The sequence below is a fragment of the Athene noctua genome, chromosome 1 (assembly GCF_965140245.1).
Source record: "Athene noctua chromosome 1, bAthNoc1.hap1.1, whole genome shotgun sequence".
NCBI lineage: Eukaryota > Metazoa > Chordata > Aves > Strigiformes > Strigidae > Athene > Athene noctua.
The window spans coordinates 258,118,720-258,141,151 of NC_134037.1; the positions used below are offsets into that span (position 1 = coordinate 258,118,720).

The 22,432-nt window shown below is 40.6% G+C and overlaps 1 protein-coding gene across 11 annotated transcripts in view; it reads right to left on the reverse strand.

Moving 5' to 3' along the window:
- The window catches only part of DLG2 (discs large MAGUK scaffold protein 2), a 1,037,827-nt gene that overhangs the window by 986,634 nt on the left and 28,761 nt on the right, over positions 1 to 22,432 (reverse strand). The window contains exon 2 of one of the 11 annotated variants that reach the window (XM_074917896.1): positions 21,599 to 21,749. The exons of 9 other annotated variants lie outside the window; for them this stretch is intronic. The gene's annotated coding sequence lies outside the window, so the exon portion shown is untranslated. Of the gene's footprint in view, positions 1 to 21,598; positions 21,936 to 22,432 lie in introns of those variants that run through there. One more of the 11 variants, XM_074917887.1, reaches the window with a different exon arrangement.

Sequence of the window (22,432 nt, forward strand, 5' to 3'; positions counted from 1 at the left end):
TTACAGACTTTCCTTCATGTACCAAATTCATAACAACTGGCAGATGCAACTTTGTGCTTCAGTGTAATTACAAAAAAAAAAAAAAAAAAAAAAAAAAGAGAGGCTCTAACACTCTTTATTATGAAAACAGTGTGTGACTTAGTAAAAGGATGCACTTACCGTGAGCTTAACTTTGTAGATGGAGAAATCTCTTTGATCCCTGCTACATGGGCCAGGTGGATCAGACTGCCTAATCTTTTGGGCATCCAAGGACATCATACGCAACAGCCGCTGGCAGTGAAGGGTGGGAGATGGTTCCGTGTCTGGTTGCTTTCTTTGTGAAGCTATCTTGAAAATGAAGAGATTTCTTTTGCTTTTTTATCACCATCTTGAAAAAGGCACAGATGTAACTATTGGCAGAATTTCCCTTCTGGGGTATTGTTCCTTTAATGTGAGAGTGAATTTTGGATGTATTTTATTTTCTTGCTGATCTCCTGTCTTTTTGGCTTACTTAAATCCTAATCTAACCAATTTCTGGAAGTAGACAACAGGAATAAAAAAGAGAGCAATGCTGCCTCTTATTTCCCAGGATTTTTGTATTCTGCTTATTTGTGTTCATCCTCTAGATTTCTTCATGAAGAATCACCGGTGTTTCAGCTAAAGACAGGTTGTTTCAAAACAGAGGTGCTTAAGTGACATATTTCCTTTAAATATGGCATGTTCGAATGTTAGAGCCAACTAACCACACAGGAAAATTTTTCCCTCTCATTTCACAGGTTTGTGTTGACCAAATAAAATGTCTTGAGTACAGATGTACTGGGGGAAGAGAAGTCTGAGGAAAAAAAGCAATCAAATAAACACTACGCACAGAAAGCATCCACAGCTGTACCGATCTGATCGTTATTACCAAGTTTCTATAGAATTATCCACTAGCTACCTATATGGCAAGCACAACATCATAGTTAGGGTTACACTAACAAATTTAATATGGAGAGGAACTTGTTCCCTTGAGCATGCTTACCTGCCCCTGGCTCCCTCCTAGGCAACACGTCAGCCACCCTCACCAGCACGATGCCCACACCCGTGCAGAGGCAGAGACACAGGCACCTATGCCCAATTAATTTATTTTCAGTTATAGTGTTGACCTTCCCTGTTAACTACACCCAGAAAGGTTTGTATATGCAAGCGAATCAGAGCTAAACTCACGGAAATTCTAATTTGTACCAAAGCTACAATAAAACAAAATAAACAGGGTAGAGACCGGAGGAGAAGCAGTCATGCTGACTGGGAGGCAAGCAAACAGCCTCTGGCTGTAAAGAAGTGGACTTAGGCAAACACATCAAGTTGGCTATTCCATCTCAAAAATTAATAGTTTAAGGAATATTCTTCTTGGTCAAAAGGATATCTGCTGGCACAGGAAGGCATCGAATTCACAGGAATTTTCTGAAGAACAAGCTCCAGGGGTTGACCAACATGTGCAGGAGGCCAGGACACAGTTTCAGGGGTACAAGGAACACCACCAGCAGAACAGAGACTGACTTTGCATTGTCCCTTTCCTCTCATTGCAGAGTCAGTGCTCCGTAAACACACTGAAAATACTTGTGTACAACTGCATCTGAGTTGGACTTGTGTTTCACAACACCTAAAAACAACTATTAACTTCTGTGATAGTTGAAAGATAAACTCTTGGGCATATTTATAAGCCTAGATTTACTTGGATTTTGTGAAACATGGCCAAACATTACTATGCCCACCTTTCTGTGCATCTTCTTTAGAGCCTGCCTTTGCTGGACTGTCTGTCTTTCCTTACATTATACTGTAAGCTCCTTTAGGTATAGCCATGGAAAAATGCTTTCACAATCATTTGGGTGATCAGAATCCTTTTCAAATTTGATTTAGGCTCTTAATCAATTAAGAATCAGAGCAAGCCAATGATACAAATTTGGTAACAAGTGGTGAGGAGAAGACTGAGGTGCTTAATGCCTTCTTTGCCTCAGTCTTTAATAGCAAGGTTAGTTGTATTGATGAAATCCAGCCTCCTTGGCCAGAAGACAGAGACTGGGAGAACGACCCCCCTGCAATCCAGGAGGAGACAGTCAGTGACCTGCTGCATCACACAGACACACACCAGTCTATGGGACCAGACGGGATACACCCAAGGGTGCTGAAGGAGCGGGCTGGGTGCTCGCCAAGTCGCTTTCCATCATTTACCAACAGTCCTGGCTGACCGGGGAGGTCCCGACAGATTGGAAATTGGCCAGTGTGACGCCCGTCTATAAGAAGGGTCAGAAGGATGATCTGGGAAATGACAGGCCTCTCAGCTTGACTTTGGTGCCCAGGAAGCTGATGGAGCAGCTCATCCTAAACACCATCATGCAACACATGAGGGACAACCAGATGATCAGGCCCAGTCAGTGGGTTTATGAAAGGCCGGTCCTGCTTGACAAACCTGATCTCCTCCTATGACAGGGCGACCTGCTTATTGGATGAGGGAAAGGCTGTGGATGTAATTTACCTTGACTTTAGCAAGGCTTTTGACACCATTTTCAACAGCATTCTTCTGGCAAAAATGACTGCTTGAGGTTTGGACAATCGCACACTTTGCTGGGTAAAAAACTGTCTGGATGGCCGGGCCCAGAGAGTTGTGGTGAACGGAGTTAAATCCAGTTGGCAGCCGGTCACGAGTGGTGTCCCCCAGGTCTGGGTGTTGGGGCCACTCCTGTTTAACATCTTTATTGATGATCTGGATGAGGGGATCGAGTGCACCCTCAGTCAGTTTGCAGATGACATCCAGTTGGGTGGGAGTGTTGATCTGCTCGAGGGTAGGGAGGCTCTGCAGAGAGACCTGGACAGGCTGGAGCCATGGGCTGAGCCCAACTGGGGGAGTTTCAATGAGGGCAAATGCCGGGGGCTGCCCTTGGGCCACAACAACCCCCAGCAGCGCTACAGGCTTGGGGAGGAGTGGCTGGAGAGCTGCCAGTCAGAGAGGGACCTGGGGGGGTGATTGACAGCCGGCTGAACAGGAGCCAGCAGTGTGCCCAGGGGGCCAAGAAGGCCAATGGCATCCTGGCTTGTGTCAGCACTAGCGTGGCCAGCAGGGACAGGGAAGGGATCTGGGCCCTGTACTCGGCACTGGTGAGGCCGCCCCTCGATTCCTGGGTTCAGTTTTGGGCCCCTCACCCCAAAAAGGACATTGAATGACTCGAGCGTGTCCAGAGAAGGGCAACGGAGCTGGTGCAGGGTCTGGAGCACAGGTCTGCTGGGGAGTGGCTGAGGGAACTGGGGGGGTTTAGTCTGGAGAAGAGGAGGCTGAGGGGAGACCTCATCGCCCTCTACAGCTCCCTGACAGGAGGGTGCAGAGAGCTGGGGATGAGCCTCTTGAACCAAGTAGTAAGTGATAGGACAAGAGGTAACGGCCTCAAGTTGCACCAGGGAAGGTTTAGGCTAGATATTAGGAAGCATTTATTTCCAGCAGGGGCTGTTGGGCGTTGGAATGGGCTGCCCAGGGAGGTGGTGGAGTCCCCATCCCTGGAGGGGTTCAAGAGTAGGGTTGGTTTGGAGCTTAAGGATATGCTGTAGGTTGGAACTGTGCTAGGCGAATGGTTGGACTAGATGATCTCCAGGGTCCTTTCCAACCTAGATGATTCTGTGATTCTGTGATACTAGAGTCACAGAGCTGCCTGTGAAGATTTTAGGAGTTTGCTCTTCCAGAAAGTTCTTGGATATCTGTGATGTGTAGCCAGTAAAACAAAGCAGAAAAATATGCAAATTTATAATTTACATCTATTTCAAAAATTTTGTAAACAAGCATGAATCAGGCATTGTTGCATTTTATCTTGCTTGGAGAAAGTGTGGAGCAGTTGACTGAATTCAGTTAAGTTGGATTAATTAACCTACAGTGAAGGAGATGATTGAAAATTCAGATTTCAGAACACAGGCAGAATGGAAAATCTGTGCTATTCACTTGGTAGCTTGGTCAGTAACACATATTGAAAGCAAGTGGGTACATATATCTCCGTTCCCCCAAACAGGAAGCTATTTGTCAGCTACTGCCTCGTTCAGTGATATAGAAAATGCCTTTATATTTTCCCACAGGAATTTGGAAAAAAAAAAAAAAAAAGGAATCTTTCCAGGGCCTGCTTTCCTTCAGCATTAAAACAACCTTCTAACATGCTGCTCTCTAGTGTACAATATGAAATAAAAGTGCACATAAAAGCTCCCCTGGTTAGCACAGGGACACTTCTTGTGAAGGAGGAGACACAAATTCCCAAAGGGGTTTGCCAGAAGCAGGACTGAAATACCCACTGAGCAGTACTGTGGGTGCTGTGGGAGTTAATGTCCAACGTTGGATGGACACACTGGTGGTGATCTCTGGGCTGGGAATGACTTTGGGAGGATGCATCAGGGAGAGGCAAAAAACCTGACACGTGAAACAGAATGGCCCAGTGGTTCTCCCAATTTCCACCAGCGTGGCAGGGAGCAGGTCCAGCACAGGTATGACCAAAGAGATGGTCAGAAAATTTTAAAGGAAGGATAATCCAATGGCTATGGTTTTGGGGTTTTTTTAGACTCCATTATTTATTTAGACTCCACTAATAATATTAGGTCTAGTCTTCAAGATACACGTAGAAGTGGTGGAAGCCTTTAAATATTCTGTTGGATGACCTAACTATGTGTGCGGATCTCTGAATGCCTGAACAAATTTGACATCTGCTTTTCCTGAACTTCAGTTCTTCATCTATAAAATCCAGTCAATGCAGCACCCTTTCAGGAGACCTCTCAGAGTACTATTTTTGAGTCTAAATTGGTTAAAATTTATCAAATTTTACACATACCCTACCCGTACAGACTCATAAGCTCTGGTTTCTTAGGAAAGTAGGCTAAAATTTATTTTGTGCTTAATTCACTGCTTCATCTAACCTTAAAATGGAAAAACACTTATGCTTTCAAAATCGATGTTTCTATTATTTCAGGGCTGGTGGCGCGTCATTTTTTGGAAACATATTTAGCTACATTCTGACAGGAAGCAAAATGCCAGACTTAGAAAACATTGACTTCAAAAATCTTTGTAATGTTTCCTTCTTCTAGAGGTCACAGAACCGAGCCTGTCAGAGTTCAAGGAGCATCTGGATGATGCTCTTAGTCATATGATTTACTTTTAGGTAGTCCTGTGAGGAGGAGGGAGTTGGACTTGTGGATCCTTATGGGTCCCTTCCAACTCATGATATTCTATGAGTCTATGATTCCTTTTCACCAGCAGTCCTTGCCAAATATGAATGTCATTTATAAATAATTTTGGCTATTTTGGATTTATTTAATAAATAAATAAATAAATAGGAAAAAAAAATCACTCACAAAAAATTTCATCCAGATTAGGATTCCTGAAAACCCACTATTTAAATTTATGGTCTGTTTAAATCAGATCTACTCCATTTCAGTTAAAGAAATCACCTGTCAGTTCTGCTAGACAAGTAATATATAAATAATAAACTATATGCAAACTCCTAACCGAAGCGAGATATAAACTGTTCATGGGTTGTCTATACATGTGCAGATATATTTCTGGAAATCATATAGGAGGCCTACAGGTCCTATAGACGCTTTGACCTGAAATCACACCTAATGAAACTGCCACAGTTCACCACTGACCAGGCATTGAAAGATTGTCATACACTGCTAGACTGTCAGTGATGGATAAATTGCTTGTTTTGCATGCTTTGCCCACAGTTTTCCTGACATATCAGGGCTTGTGCAAGAATTTCAGTTCAGTAAAGGCTTGCAGGCAAGCAAACTGCAATAATTTAAAGCTGTCAGGAACAGAATCAGTTATAAGCACAAGCAGCTGCCTGCAGCATCACACCCAAGAAAAGTACCTTGAGGTACTTGATGGAAATCCAGACAATGTCTCTGTACAAAATCAGTGACTTGCTACTGACCACAGGAAATCTAAAAAAAAAAAAAAAAAAAAGCAAACCACATTAAATCAAAAAACACACAGAAAGATGTGAAAAAACATGAAGAAATAAAGAGGAAATTAAAAATGTAAAAAACAGGAAAATAGTGAAAAGAAATTGATTAAAGTATTATGAGTGTAATTTAGTATTTATGTTATTATGGAATTTAGGTTTTATGGTTCTGAGGATTTTACTGAAGGCAGTATCCTAGATAAAGAGTTTTATCTACATATCAGATTAGTTTCCCTTTTTCTACTGATTCTTTCTATAAGTAAGTAAGTCTCAAAACAAGTAACCATTTCTCTATATCACTACCATGTCCGTATCTTCATTTATAAGTGAGAAACTGGAAAACCATAGGCAAGTGTTACCAAAAGTACAACACCATGACTCAGGAGTGATTTTCCTCTTACCCGATACACCATTTGGATCCTTCAAACCGTGAAAAAATAAAACATCTTTTGGACCAGGTATGCATTTGGTAATGTCACTGGTTTGGATTACCATTATTTATTAAACCAAGACAATCAGAATTAAAGAGGCACTCTTCCAGGCAATCCCCTCTTCAGTCAAAAAAAATCCCTACTTGCCTGATCTTGTTCCCTCTGCAAACCCTGCCTCACTGTCTTCCTTAGACCAGCATTGTAATAACACTATTATTGCTGCTATTTAAAATGTTCCGAGTCAGCACACTGAAACTTGGAAAGGTATGTATGTACATACAGGATTTTTTATAACTGACAATATTTTTGCAAGACGCTTAATGGCACTTCTTTCTTTAAGCTATAATGGCACTTCTTTAAGCTACTGTGTTGCTGAATCTTTCTACTTTCTATTCACTAGGTAACCGTGCACATTTTCTGCTTCGTTAGGGGATGAAGATAAATAGGCATTTACATTATCTATTGTGTTGTCATGGGTAAACATTGGTAAAAAACTGCATGGTAATGCAAATCTCGAGAGAGTTGTGCTTTCCAAATGCTTTGAATATTGCTCTTATCTTTATGAGCAAGGAGTCTACCTGAAAACAATTCTGCAGTTTCCCCACGGGGCATTTTGCAGACTGAATGAGAGGAATTCAGAAGTTCTGTGTGTCAAGACCCTTCTTCTGACAGACACAGAATCAGGGAGTGGTTAAGGTTGGAAGACACCTCTGGAGACCACCTACTCCAACTTCCCTGCTCAAGCAGGGTTAACCAGATCAAGCTCCTCAAAGCTGCATCCACTCAGGTTTTTAATATCTCCAAGGACAGAGATATTATTTAATATCTCCACTGCCTCTGTTCAACCACGCACCCAAGGGCTGGACACTGACACAAAGGCTGCATAACCATTGACTTTCACAGCTGACCAGAGAAGCAAGAAAACACATAAAATATGTATGCCTTAAATTACAGCATGACTTGCAATTTAGTACACGACAATCCTACATAGTAATGCCCCAGAAATCACTGTCACCAGAGTATATGTTCTAGTATAATCAACCTACTGTTTTAATGTGACCTTACGATTCACAGTGCAGATGAACAATATCCATATCACGATTTCGCTCTAATAAAAATTTAATAAAATAATCAAGTATAAATCTCTGTTTTCCTGCTTACTTTTATGAGCTAAGTAGGAACTACAAGATGCATCCTACAATGTTTTAAAGAAACCCAAAGGTTGCTAGCTAAAACACTGCTCACTTTAAATATTCCAGCATCTTCAGAAAGAGCTAGCTTTAATACCCGATCAAAAGAAGAACAAGAATTTGCCGTTTCCCAGGAGTCACCCTAGTCTGCTATCATTAGGTTAATGTCATTGTTCAGAAAAAACAAACAAACAAACAAACAAACAAAAAAACCAATAATATTTACTGTCTTAGGATCAAGCTGATAAAATTTACCAAAAGCCATTTAGAAGGGAATTTAACCCTATCAAAAGAAACTCTGACTTTTTGACTCAAACTACTTAAATGTCTTCTATGGGAAAAGTTTTGTTCTTTGCTTCAGAGGACAACTACACCATCCTGTGAGTGTGGAAAAGCCGCACCAGCAGATAGAGGCTGCGGCAGTTCTGATGGAGGGAGGCCACCACCACCACTTCTGAAGAGCAAGCAGCGATGGGACTTATCATCTGTTCTGCAATGTGTATGGTGCTACTCACTCGTAAGTAAAGAAAATCGATTTCCTGTTGTTTGGGTTCATAGAATATAGTCTAAAAAAATTTCCAACAATATTTAGACACAAACATTTCCACATGAGAATTCCCTGGTCCTGTTCTGGCATTTCCCTATGGAAAACGTAGCTTTCTGATGCACCAGATGTGCAGTATATTGCAAAATACATAAGCAGGAATGTGTTTTATGGAGGAATATAGGCATGCATTTTATCTACCATACACGAAGTGTGTAAGATTCTTCACCGGAGTGTAACACTGCAAATGCATGAAATAATTTTAAATGTGCTAGTGAACAGAAGAAGAATTTGGCCTATTCTCTGTTGCTGTGTATTTGCTTAGACTCGGAAGAAAGGTGAAAAGAGCAATCTTTCTACTAAATTCCTTTTGAACATAAACTTCATTGCATTCACCTAGCTGAAACATAACTTAGGTTAATGGTGCCACCTGGTGACAAGTCTTACTCGCTGTTCCCATACTTTGTCAAGCAAGAAAAAAGAAATTCATGTGATATAAATCTTCCCCTCAAGAGTAACCCCCGCAAAAACTGCATCCCCTTCAATAATTACTTGTCCTAAGGAGTGTATTGTACACATAGAAAGAACAATAAACAATAGGAAAGAAAACATTCCTTTACAGACTTTCATTTTAGACACTACCACACACTTTGAGTTATTAGCTTGTGAAGAGGATGTACTTAATAGTACATGAAGGAAAAAGGGAGGAATGACACTGATTTATCTGAATGTGCTGACGATGGGGCAGCTGAGCATTTTGTCTAGCTCAAAAACTTCTTGTTCACTGCGGCGGTGTGGGATACTCTAGAGCCACCTGGTAGGATTTTACAACCCCCATGACTGCAGGTCCCTAAACAAAAAAAATGATTAGTGTTTGAGCTATGTACTCTTTGCACCTTACCTGTCAGTAATAACTCACATGAGGAATTAAGTCTGAAGTCATAAATTGCTCTTTGCAGCTCTGTGTTGCAACACTGCTGAATACAATCACAAGAAATTTAAGGGGAGGTTCCTTTTGTAACTGGGATTTACACTGCATGTAACAGTACGGAGGTGGGGCAATCATCTGGGGCAAGGAAGGGGCAAGCATGGTCATGCCAAGCAGGGCTGGAAATCTTGCTCAGACAGAGGCACGGTCAGGGGATGGAGCACAGCAGAGACCTGAAGCCTGTTTGGTATCTGCCGAGGTGTATAACAAACCTTATCATATTAGTTTCCGGCATATGTATAAAATAGCAAAGAATTTACATATGGAAAGCTTTAAACTACTAATATTTAAAGAGCTGGGCAGAAGAGAGTAATAGAAATGGAGATGGGAGCTTGCATTTTGCAGGAGATGCCTGGGCATAAAATGGAGAAGGACAAACATAATATCATGTCACCCAACTCACAGTTGTTATAATAGTTGTACAATAAAATAGGCAGGATTTGTGTTATGGGTCATATCAGTGATTTCTCAACTTTGCTCATATGCAAAATACAAGTTTCCAACAATCACTGCACAACCACCAGTTTAATTACATCACAGTAATGGTTACAGGTAAAAACAGTCATTTAGGAGTCTCATTGCAGCTTTACTCCTACCCAGCTGCCACAGTATCCTATTTAACACTTACAGTTGCAAACCTGCACAACAGCTTCAGCAGCACAAATGCTGACTAGTCCTTTACATATCTAAAAAATAGGACTCTTAATAGCAAAAAGCTTATTTAAAGGCGGTGTACTTGCTTTATGGTTTGCCACGTTCAACCAAAACTTGCTAATTTTTTGCTAAACTCAGCATTTTGGAAGGGCATGTGAAAATACCAGACAACTTTAAGTGTATTAATGTGCTCACGAACAGAGGAAAACTGCATCCCTTCACCCTCAGGACCCTTTACAGACTGGGATTTCCCTTCTATGGAACCTAATCAGGGACCTCCTTAATTTAACAAAATAGGAGTATCTCAGCTGAATTATGGATATTCTTCTCTTAGAAGCCTATTTCACATAAAACAGTCACACGCTGCATATGCAAATTATACAAGTATCCATATGCTTAATTTATACAACTATTTAACTAAACTGGCATAATAAATATGTCTAGTTAGATACTTGCAGTAAGAGTGCAGCTGTCTGGAAGGATGTACAAAATCACCATCAGTGAAATCCAAACTGCAGCTGTCATTAATCAAAGCTTTGCCCTTGAACATTCATCGTTGTGATATTGCTGTGACAAAGTGGACTTTTACTGCCGTTTGGGACAGGAAGATTTTACTTCCTTAAAATAATTCAAGTTCTCTAGTGGGGCAGATGCTGTGAAAAAGCCAGTTTTCATGTTTGCTCTCAACACAACAAATAAGCAGAGGAAAGATCACCAAAATGTTACGGAACATTAAAATTATCTGTAAAACCCGGCATATTTAAATACTGAACTTTTGCATTTAATAGGTATGTAGAAAATACCTACTGAAAGTATTTGTGTTTAATAGAAATAATTGGTGTTTCTTGGATCAATCAACTGGAGATAACGCAGTCAGGAAAGACTTGATTGTTTGGTCACATTAAGATATTTACAATATTGCGAAGGTGGCGTAGAAGGAGCTTTAGTCAAGATGAGGTTCCATTTCTAAAGATATGCTGTTCACTACATCCTTTGATCAGAAAAAAGCAGTGCCTGTCAGAATTATTCACCCACTGGATTGACAGTGAAGGAGAGGTTTGCACAAGCTCACAGAATAATCAGAGCAATCCAGAGAGCTTTCTCATGGTGAATATGGCAAATATTCACATCATAGAATCGTCTGGGTTGGAAGGGACCTTTAAAGGCCATCTAGTCCAATCCCCCCACCACGGGCAGGGACACCTTCCACTAGATCAGGTTGCTCAGAGCCCCGTCCAGCCTGGCCTTGAATGTTTCCAGGGATGGGGCATCTACCACCTCTCTGGGCAACCTGTGCCAGTGTCTCACCACCCTCATTGTAAACAATTTCTTCCTTAAATCTTGTTTGAATCTACCCTCTTTTCATTTAAAATCATTACTCCTTGTCTTACTACAAGAGGCCCTACTAAAACATCTGTCCCCATCTTTCTTATAAGTCCCCTTTAAGAATTGCAAAGCCATAATAAGGTCTTCCCCTTCTCTTCTCCAAGCTGAACAACCTCAACTTTCTCAGCCTTTCTTCATAGGGGAGGTGATCCACCCCTCTGATCACTTTTGTGGCCTTCTCTGTACCCACTCTAACAGGGCCATTTCTTTCTCACACTGAGAACTCCAGAGCTGGACACAGCACTGCAGGGGGGTCTCACAAGAGCAGTTGAAGAATCCCCTCCCTCGACCTGTTGGCCACACTTGTCTTGATGCAGCCCAGGACACAGTTGGCTTTCCGGGCTGTGAGCACACATTGCTGGCTCAGAGTCAGTTTTCCACCCACTAATACCCCCAAGTCCTTCTCCGCAGGGCTGCTCTCAATCTACTCATCGCCCAGCCTGTACTCGTGCTTGGGATGGCCCCGACCCGTGTGCAGGACCTTGCACAGCCCTGACTCTCAAGCTGGTCAAGGTCCCTCTGGATGGCACATCCCTTCCCTCCAGTGTGTCAACCACACCACACACACAGTTGCTAAGAACATGAGCCTTATTTTGTATGCACGGATTAACAGTTAACCAGGGTTCTTTACAGACAACATGATATTCATCCACAGAGGCTAAGAGACCAGTGGACCTACTTGGATCCACTAAAATTTAGCCACACGAGCAAGGTTTTGGGTGACTGCTATCAGGCACATTGTTTAGGCTAGACAAAAGATGATACACTTAAAATAAAATCAATGGGAACAACGTCTACAACATCTGAAGAAGTATCTGAAGCTATATTCTGACAATGCTTGTGAGATCTCTCCCAACGCCCTCAACACACAAGCTATGCTATGTAAATCACACATGCTTGGGACCACCTTGTAGCACTGAGCTGGGATTCATACTTTAAAACGCTCAGCCTTCAGAACAGAGCAGACATATATTCTGATTTATGGGGATGATCCCTGGTTTGTAAATCGTCGGGGAGAATGCTGGTCAGATGGGCCAAAACCATGTCAGAAACCATTCAAGCAGTTTTACAGTATAGATGATTGAGTTCCACTGTGTGGAAACATGCCTGTTTCCAGGTTAATTCACCAATAAAGACATTTCCAAAGAGGTTTTATCTGTCAGTATGTTCTCAGAAAGTGTTTTATTAGATGTTGAGAGTGTGCACATGGGTAGTTAGTTAACTTGCTGGAAATCCATACTCCTGCTTGTTTTGCAGTGACTTTGTCATGTAACCATACTTGAAGCAAACTACTGAGAATTTGCTGACTGCAGCTTCTTCTGTATTCGTGAGACATCTGTTCAGCCCTAGCACTTGTATATATTGCTTGCACGTGAGATCTGCATCACTCTCCTGGATGCTGTTTTATGAGAACATTATCTGGTTCAGAAGGAGCAGAGATTCCCCATCACCCTCTGCTGTGCAGTGACCCACCAAAGGTTTCAAATTCACTCATGGTCTACAAGAGCCTTTAAGGATATAATCTATGTACAGAAAATTCTTGAAGTCTTTTCACTGCACAATGGACATTGTACTTCAACTTAAAATACTGGTTTTCTGCCAAGAATTATTGTAAATCTATTGTTTAGTAAAGGCCTCCCCAAAACCGTGTTCTTTGCCCAACACTTGTCAAATAGCTTTTGGTTTGGGAAGAAGCATTACAGTTTGTGACACAATTCTGGTATACAGCAATATGTGATGAGCAATGGGCCTGAGATAAATGACTATCACGTCTCTCATGTCCAGTGATTTTCATGGAAGGCAATGAAGAGGAATTGTAATATTATCTGAGGCTCTTTTGCAGCAAAAAGTCTGGCAGAGCAACTACTTCAAGCTATAACATTTTCCTTTTCATCATGACTATTTCTGTACTGCTGTTTTTCAAACAGATGATGAGGACTGGCACTGAAGAAGCTGGAGGAAGTTGACAATTTGAATGAATGACAATCCTAAAAAATGTGTTTGAAAATTATGAAGATTTCTATGTATGAACAGCTATATCTCCTATCCTTTGGCAGGGCTTAGCATGTGTTTGCCTTCCCCGATGATCCAAGTCCTGTTTCAAAGGAAGGTTCTTTCAGAAACTTTCACATCAAATTTATTTGAGTACAAAGCTTGCAGAATATTAATTCTGAATGAAAAATCTTGCAGTTCTTGTATTTATCCTTAAAAGTGGTGATGGACGAAAGCACTTTGCCAGCATGGGTTGTCTCACAAACATAGTGCAACTATATGACACAATTCTTATTACAAGTTATTTATAAGTTTATTCAAATTAGTAATCCACTTTGAAAATGTGTTTATCCCATTGAGAACCGAGTATACATGTCCTAGCATTCCTGTGTCTTCATCTCTAATTCTTTACTTACCACCCACGCTGCTTAGCAAAAGTTCAGGAACAGCCCTTTTGTTTACTCAGATGTCCTCCACTACCTTGGGGTTATCTTGATTTAATGCCAACTGCACACTTAAATGCAAAATACACCTGACATAACATCATTACAGCTGTATTACTGTATTGTGTCTCACAACCCCATCTCTATTTCCCCAGAGATCCATCTCCTCATCACCTGAAAATCAATATACAAAGCTACAAGCACAAATACAAAGCTGGCGTTTGACAAAAGGCCACTGGAGTTCATTTCTCAGACCTCTCTTTACTGAAACTAAAGTCAACCTTCAAGAAAACAGGGTACAATAGGAGAAACCCAGCAGTTCTCCAGCTGTATGGCCTTATTACAGGGACCTCCACAAGTATTCTAAGGCTACACCAGAAAAGCCCAAATTCTGCAGGCAAATGCTGAAGGAAACCCCACAACACTCTGGTACTTCAGGAGACAGTTGACATCCCGGGGCTGAGGAGCAATATGTCAAAGAAGAGGTGATTCCCCCAAAAAGGCACTAATCCCTCCCATCTCAACTGCAGAGGCCAAAGGTGAAAATGTGGTGGAGTGAAGAAGATGCTTAATTCACAATCTCCTTTTTAAATTCACTAGCTGGTTCTACTGAATTTCTCCTTCAACCGAAATTTTAAATGGAAGAAATTATCTTGACAGTAAAGGTTATGAGTGACATAAGAGATAACAGAAAGTCACTCCAATGGGAAACTGGTGCTTGGCAGTAAGTCCCAAACCAAAAAGTCTTACATAAAAAACCAAAACACTTAACAAAGCTAAATAAAATAGCACTTGTCCCTTACCCTCCCCAGAGTCCTGGCAGTAACTTTATCTTATTAAAGCACTGGATGTTCTTATCCAATATTTAGTCCTGTTTTTAGGTTACTTGAACAATTGTTATAGTCCCAAACAAGTAGTCAATGAACGATGCATATATTTTATGTGGAATATTAACTGGGATTCTGTCACCAAGACATGTCCCTTATTCCTCAGTAACCACTTTTGAGAGATCTTGTCCTTCTCACTTACATGCAACCTTTGCACCATGCACAAGACAGATTTTCTTGGCCTGGTGCTTCATCTGTCTCCATCTCAGCCTATTTAAGTAAAGAATATTGAAATGCATGGAAAAAAAAAATTGCATAACTACATATAACCTCCCAACTACTCTCCTTAAGGAGTACCTCCTCAGAAAAACAAGAATATTTCGGAAGCAAAGCTCACTCCACCCAGAAAAAATTTGGTTTTTTTAAAGCATGTTTTAAAGCATTAGTTGTTTTCACTGTTCTTGTATATTTGCTGTTATTATTGTTCTGCTTCGCCTGAATTCTTAGTACAATTCAGCCAATTTAACCAGGTCATCTCAGCTCAGGCAAATAGGATCTTCTGATTTCAATGGCACCACCTCTTCCCGTTGCCTACAGAGTTATACACTTATATTTAGGGTTATAACTTTCATTCCAAAGGCCAACCCAAAATAGGTGCAAATTATGTGGACTGACTCTCAGCCTGCAGTTTCTTTTGGCCTGTGGATAATACACAACTCCAAGTTACAGTCATCTACTGCAGGTTACAGTCATCTAGGCTGACCTCTGCTCCTAGCTCAGCTCATGGAAGACTAGGAACTAAACAAGATCAGTGGACCCTCGCTCACAGGCGGTTGGCATAATAGCAACTTTAGTAGATGTAAGAACTAAAGGAAAGTAATGCCTCAAACATTCATCGACACAGAAAATCGCAAAGATAAGCTGTGGCCTTTGTGATTAGTCTAAGGAATGTCACCCAAGGGAGCAGGGAGTGTATCAAAGGATGTAGGTCCCCACTCCCTTGCAGTTGCATTGTCAAACCCCTTACATAAGCCTCAAAGGTGGGAAATGTGGACTGAGTGAAACCAAATGTTTCTCATCAAGCACAAGGACCACTAATCACTGGCTTCATTGTGTAAGCCTGAAGAGGTGATAAGGACTGATAAGAGGTGATCATTTCTGCCCTAGAAGCCAGATGATTGTTCAAGAAGCAGGAAGTCAGCCAAAATCTATAAGAACTGAAATAAAAACAAAGGGGGAGGAAGCATAACCACTGACTCAACAGGATGAGGGGGTTGGTGCACCCCATTCCCCTGCAGTGTAGGCATAGAGCCCATTGCTCTACCTTTTCCTTGTCTCTCATGGAAATTAGTTCATGGTATACCTGCCTCTTCCATCTAGTATGCCAATCTAGATGGAAGATGAATCTAAGATGAACTTAAAAGGTAACAGAAAACTTTTGCTGTGTGTGCACCCACCACCCAAGATTACGGGACCTGAGACAACCCTGGATCCAGGGGTGGTGACTGGATTTCTCTAACTCTCTTTTTTTTTCTTTACTTTCTTTTATTTCTTATAGATTTATAAGAGACCACATTGCTTATTATCATTTTCCAAGTTTAAGCCAATTCTACTGTAAGTAAAACATTTTAACCAGTCATTTGGTGTTGTTCCACCTTAATTTAACCCAAGGGGATCATAGAACCTTTAAAACTCCCTGGGCTCCCAGTCCAAGTCATGACACTGGAAGATTAATAAAATATCTGGTTTTAATTTTGTATTCCCGTTAAAATATTGAACCTCACTGCATTAAGAGTCCATGAAGCTGGTTTATTCAATCATAATCACTCAGATTTCGTGTTATGAGCAAGTACTACTCAAAGCAAGACTGGCAGTAAAAAGTCTCATAGATGGCAGCTCCATCCACAGATACATTTGTCCAAACTGTAACACAAATAATTTCCAGTAATAAACAGATTTGTAAAACTAACAATTTACCATGAACAATAAAAAATAGAGCTACATATTTATTAATAATTTGTACACCAATAAAAGTTCATTGTCCCCTCCTGTTTCCATATGTTCCAATTTCTAATTACTGCTTGCCATTTTCTAACCCACTCTTGCTCTAGGTGGACATCCTGTCCCATCTTCCATAGTGAAGATAACAAAACTGAACAAGAATGGGGCTTTGACTGGGTCTAAATTCTCCCCAAGAGAATGAAGCCAGACAATGCTTTCCATTATAATTTGAGCCTGACAATGAAAATCCGGATGATCTCATGGTATGATGTAAGCTTTGGATTCCTCGGTTAAGCTCTGTGTTCAGTCACAAGCATCCTATGAGGTCTTGGGTCAGTCACTAAAGCCTTTGTTCAGATCAGCTGGGTTTTGCAATCTGTGAACAAAGTCCCAGCAGTGCCGTGGAGAACTGGACACCATGCCAGAACCCCGCAGAAGACGGGACTCCTTGGGGGGTTCTGTGTTATTTAGACATGGACATTAGATGTCTCATTCTCACCAAACACATGTACTGGGATGCTGCTTAGGTGTCAAATGGAGTCACTGAACTGTAGCCAGATGCAGGGCTACAGAGCACTAGATGATCTTCAAAGGTCTTTTCCAACCTAGACAATTCTGTGATTCTGTACACAGACACCTAAAACTTCTTTCTTATTAAACGGGAAATATTAGTTATCTCCCTATCCCACAGTAGGGTTGTGAAGGTGTGATCTTCAAAATAAAGAGTCATTCCTCTGAAGACCATCTAAATCTCTCATATTGGTTGTCCTTGTTGAAAACTCAGCTGTCAACTCACGAAATATAATATTGACCTCACATAACACATACATTTTAGGATGCTTTATACACCCTGGGTTATGAGCAAAAATTAACAGTCTAAAAGGGCTTTCTAATTCCTCATCTAATGAGATTCTATACAGAAAAGCAGCTGGAGCTCCTGCTCATAAACACCTTGCTATAATTACAAGATAAGCAAAAGAATTAGGCTTTCTAGTCATAACAAATTAGCAAACAGAAAATGTAATAAAATCTAACAAGGTCTCTCTATATTGCATTGTGTTAATACAACCTTTTTATATTACCATCTATTGCAAAATGCCATGCATGCAACTAAATAAGTGAAGAGCATTTTTCTCAGGTTAAGTAGAGCACCTACATTTCAGCAATAATTACACCTTTGGAAAGTCTGTCCTGATTCTGCTCCCATTCAAAAAAGGGAAGAGAAATCAAGTCAGCATTATAGCAAGTTTTGTGTGATCGCTCTCAAGTACATTTAGCAAATGGTCAAAATGGCCAGGTAAAAGATCTCTAAACTAAGAAACAAACAGTGCTTTGCACAACCACAACGCCTCTCATCCCAGGACTTTAGTGCATATGATAAATATTAATTAACTCCCATGCTGCTGCTTTGAAGTAGGCAAGGGATATATTTAAGTATCACTTTGTTTGCTACTGAAATGCATTCCCCCTTCCCACTCTTGAGCAGGATGCAGCAGCTGTTTAACACCACACATGAATATTAAACAAGTTTTTAGAGAAGAAATAAGGAATACTTAATCCAAAAGAAACCCCAGAGGGATTTACAAGGGTAGAAAGCAATTACTTAAAGCAACGGCCCCCAAACTCTGTGGGTGACTTTGTTCTCCTTCAGCCACCTCTGTTTTAAATTCAAATTTGCTGTGTCTATTAATAACATTGGAGGATCTTTCAGGCAGCCTGTCACCTCTGAGCTGCAGAGAGGGGAATGCTGGCACAAAATATGGGCCAGAATTGGTAGGAGCTTGCTCTTATTCTGACAAAATGAGCCAGGGGAATAAAGTGATCAGAGCACAGTAAGATTTTGGCTTTATACTGCTTAAAAGAACATATGAATAACTCGTTGGAGTTCAGGGGATTCGATAATTAAACCTTCAAGCAGCTATTCCTCCCACCCAAACACTAACTGATGAGACCTTATTTTCAACACATCCCACCCAGAATGCAGTACCACACTCTGCAGCAATGGTCATCGGCTGGCTCAGAGTTTCTGCCCCATTTCTCTTGGTGGTTGCATCAATGGGTGGTTGGTTGTATGCGGCAGGGTACGTCTCCTGCCAGTACAGAGAATTCATCACCTAGAAGTCACAATTTGGGGAAAAACTGTGGTTTGCACCATGTCATCTCAGCCTCACGTCCTGCATTATGGGGAAACTTCTTTACAGTCTCACTGTGCGTCATCTACTTAGTATCTAGCTGCCTCAGCATGAAGACTTAAGTTCTTGATCAGGCTTGTGAAACTATTAGAGATGATCCAGATTCCTAACAGGACAAAATTCACCCAGCAGCCATTCAAAAACTGCAACAAGGATGTTGCTGTCTGTGCAGCAGAAACCAAAGAGAAAGAGGAGACAACTTTCCTTTACCATGAAACATCATCACGAATTGTTTCTTGTGACAAAAAGAGAGGGCATTTAAAAAAGATCGGATTAGTTTGGTACCTGATTGTATCTACAAATGTCTTTACTATTTAAATAGTCCTTGTTGGAATGGGTGGAGGCATTTTGCCAAGGAAATCTCTAGACTTATCCCTGTAAATACGTCATTTAAACACACTTTGTGTACTACAAATACAATTCTTTCAGGCTTTTCCTAAACTATATTTGAGAAATTTAACCACTAGCCCATTCTGAGAGGCTATCCAGATTGTTTGCCTAGTTTTGCACCATTATCTGCATCAGCACTTCCAGTTTCAGTATTAGGATTATATTAACAGCTTAATTTGTATTTAGTTATTAACCAGAAACAATTCTGGCAGGCGAGCCAAACATTCATCTTAATTGAAAACATTACATCTTTATTTTCCATCAAATTAATAAATGAGGTCACCAGATGGCCCTTTTAGGATCATTGAGTTGGGCTGCTTGGGTCTTATGTTCCTTGTGTGTTTTACCACAAGCTAAAAATCCTTAACGTTGCCAGCGCATCACATGAATCATTTGTCCATCACTGGCATTCTCACATAATCAAAATACCTCCAACAAAAACCTGAATTACACAAGCAAAGAATATTCTCCTGAACAAGGCCTCCCATATTCACAACACATGACAGCAGACCTGGGACCACACACTATGAGTGGTAGGGGGACTTTCCATTTGACACACATTAATGAATCCATTCCCCTAAAACTAATTTATTTCTTAGAAAGTTCAAGCGTCTTTTGCTGAACAGTTAATTTTTCAACCTGCCACACGCGCACTATGCATTCATCACCATTTTATATAGTTCAAACTTGACCTAGCAGAATATTAGTATCTTTCTCCTCTTCAGTGTTGAAGCACAGGAACAGACCTTCATGTGGCTGATTTGAGAGAGGTTGTATCGGGCAGTACTTTGCTTGACCTGACAATAACTCTTGGTAGGGCAACTACTCCTGCATTTCTGCAGAGAGCTTCCCAAAAGAGAAAGCAAATCTTACATGTTTTCTCAAATCCTTTAAGCTTCTAAGCACAAAACCATTCTACATCCCCACCTTGCATTGAAGAGATTTGTGTTTCATTTCGATATACTGCACAAAAGTGTAGTCTGAGCACATGCTAGGCATTTGGATGAGGTTTGCTGGTGGTGCATTTACACCACCTAGTACCTTGAAGGCTGATCCATAGGTAGAAAGCATACACACTATTGCAATATGGATCTTAAATGGGCTTACTCATTTCTATGTTGACAAATCTTCCATGCTAGCTTCCTGGACGTATTTATCATTATCTAAAACTAAGCAAATCTTTGGACAGCTAATGAATTAGCACAGACAGATGCATTGCGGAGAGATGCTGTGCTCCTGCTTGCTTTGGCATGATGGTCAGCAGAAAATTTCTGAGCAATTCCAAAAGACTGTCAATGGCTGGAAGAACATTAAAACATCTTGGAGCTGAAAACACTGGGAATTCACAGGTATTCACGGGATAAGCTTCACATGGTAAAAGGTTAAGCATACCCGTAGGACCTTACACCACATAGCAATGTTTCCTCTGATCTTAGAAAAGCCCTAGTGATACTCAGGAGTCTTTATACACTTCTGCTAAGTAATCCATAACATTTTGAAACCGAAAACACTAGACTTACTGTGGCCAAAATAAAATATCAACAGATATGTATATTTGAAATCAATGTTACCACAAGATGTCACTCTAAACTTTATTTAGAGAAAGCATTTGACTACAACTTTAAAGAGATCAAAGTTACTTTTTTCCAAGTATATTTATTTTTTTTTCAAATTGCATTTACAAAGCTTAAAACATAAATTAATTGCTTATAAGGAAAAAACAACTAAACAAACATGAGAAATACCACACCAAAACTCACTGGTAAATCATCAGAAGGCAGGCTGGGTATGAAATGATGATGAGAAGGAAAAAAGAGCAGTCTTTTGGTTTTGGAGTTTAAAGGAGAAAAAAGAATGAAGTTACAGTTCTTTAGTGCAGTTCAACACTGGAGATTAAAAATAATTCAAGAAAAAGCAAGACTTGGGAGAAAATATCCAGTACACAGTGCAACTCTATCCCTCTGTCTCACTGTTACCAGGTTGGAGTTCTCCTGCTATCTAATTACTATCTGTTTTGAAATATACTCCTCCACAACAATTCCTCCTACTACCTGCAGGTACTTGGATTCTGGAAAGACAGTGAATCTCCTAACAAATTCCCTGATGAAAATGAGCATTCATATATGTGATTATCTATTAATATATGTAAATATATATGTTAAAATAGACGATTATATCATGTATGTGTATATATGTGCATGTATATATATACGTAATACTGTGAATATATGTAAGTTGTTTGCAAATATAGATATATAGATATATATATATACATAACACCAGAATTTGGTGGGAGAAGGCAACAAGGGGACTCTTGAGCCACATCCCCAGCTATCTGTGGTAGAGGTAGAGGACCAGCCCAGGGCGTGCAGCAAGGCAATGGCAGAGCCAGAATCTGGAATTGAGTCCTCCGAGCAAAGCCTCTCCATCACTCTGCTCTGACATTTCCATTATCAGTAAGACATCAAAAACGATGGCCATCCCAAACACAGTACCTCCAAGAAATATTACGTCAAATTACTTATTTTGCATAAGAAAAACATCTAATTAATCTAAACCATCTAACAACTGGGATACTGGGACAAAAACAAGATCTAAGAGAAAGGAAAAGGTACCTTTGGTAGTGTCAGCATCTCCATTAGCTCAAGCAGCGAAGGCTGGTGTGAAGTGTCCAATAGTTCTGACCTCGCTTTAAAACATGCATGTTATCAATATCATTACACAATGGAATTCGCGATGAGAAGCTCTTTTTTCTATCCTTGAAGTCTAGGAAATCATCATGTAAAATTAGCTTCAAAACACTGATAAGGGCTGTAAAGGTAACTCCCAAAGTTAGAAAGTGTCACAATTTAAGTATATGGTTACACACCATTTCTCTCTCTGCTCTGACACTTTATTCAGCATACTGAATGGGCTGGCTCTGGGGAAGCTGTCGGAGCAAACTTTGAACCACTTATCTCAGGAGATGAAAGGCTGACAGTAGTAAGAAGATTTCTTGAAGGTTCTTTAGCTTAAGAGCATTAAATGCCACCCTAGGAATTAGATCCTACCTCTGACCCGTACCGAGACTCTCAGTGATGGCTCGGAAGTCACGTACACAATATTTTTCCAAAATCATCACCCATCAGATGATCCTCATGTTTTAAGTGCCCAAAATGAGACATTGGGACAGTCTTGCTCCCTGTTGCAGCTGGAGCTGTTGTCAGACATTAAAAGTGGTGTACGTGGTGATTTATCAGGTCAGAATTGTCTCCAATTAGGCCTCTAAAATCAGTAGATATTGTTACCTCTATTTCTCAGGGCTTCAGTATCACCTCTGTAGCACAGAACTACAATCACCTCATCACACAGTAAATAACAACAGGAAAGCAATGGATTAAATAATACTTGCTCATGAGCTGAGTCCTGCCCCTTCTGCACACTGAATGAAGCAGGATTTTTGAAGGAAA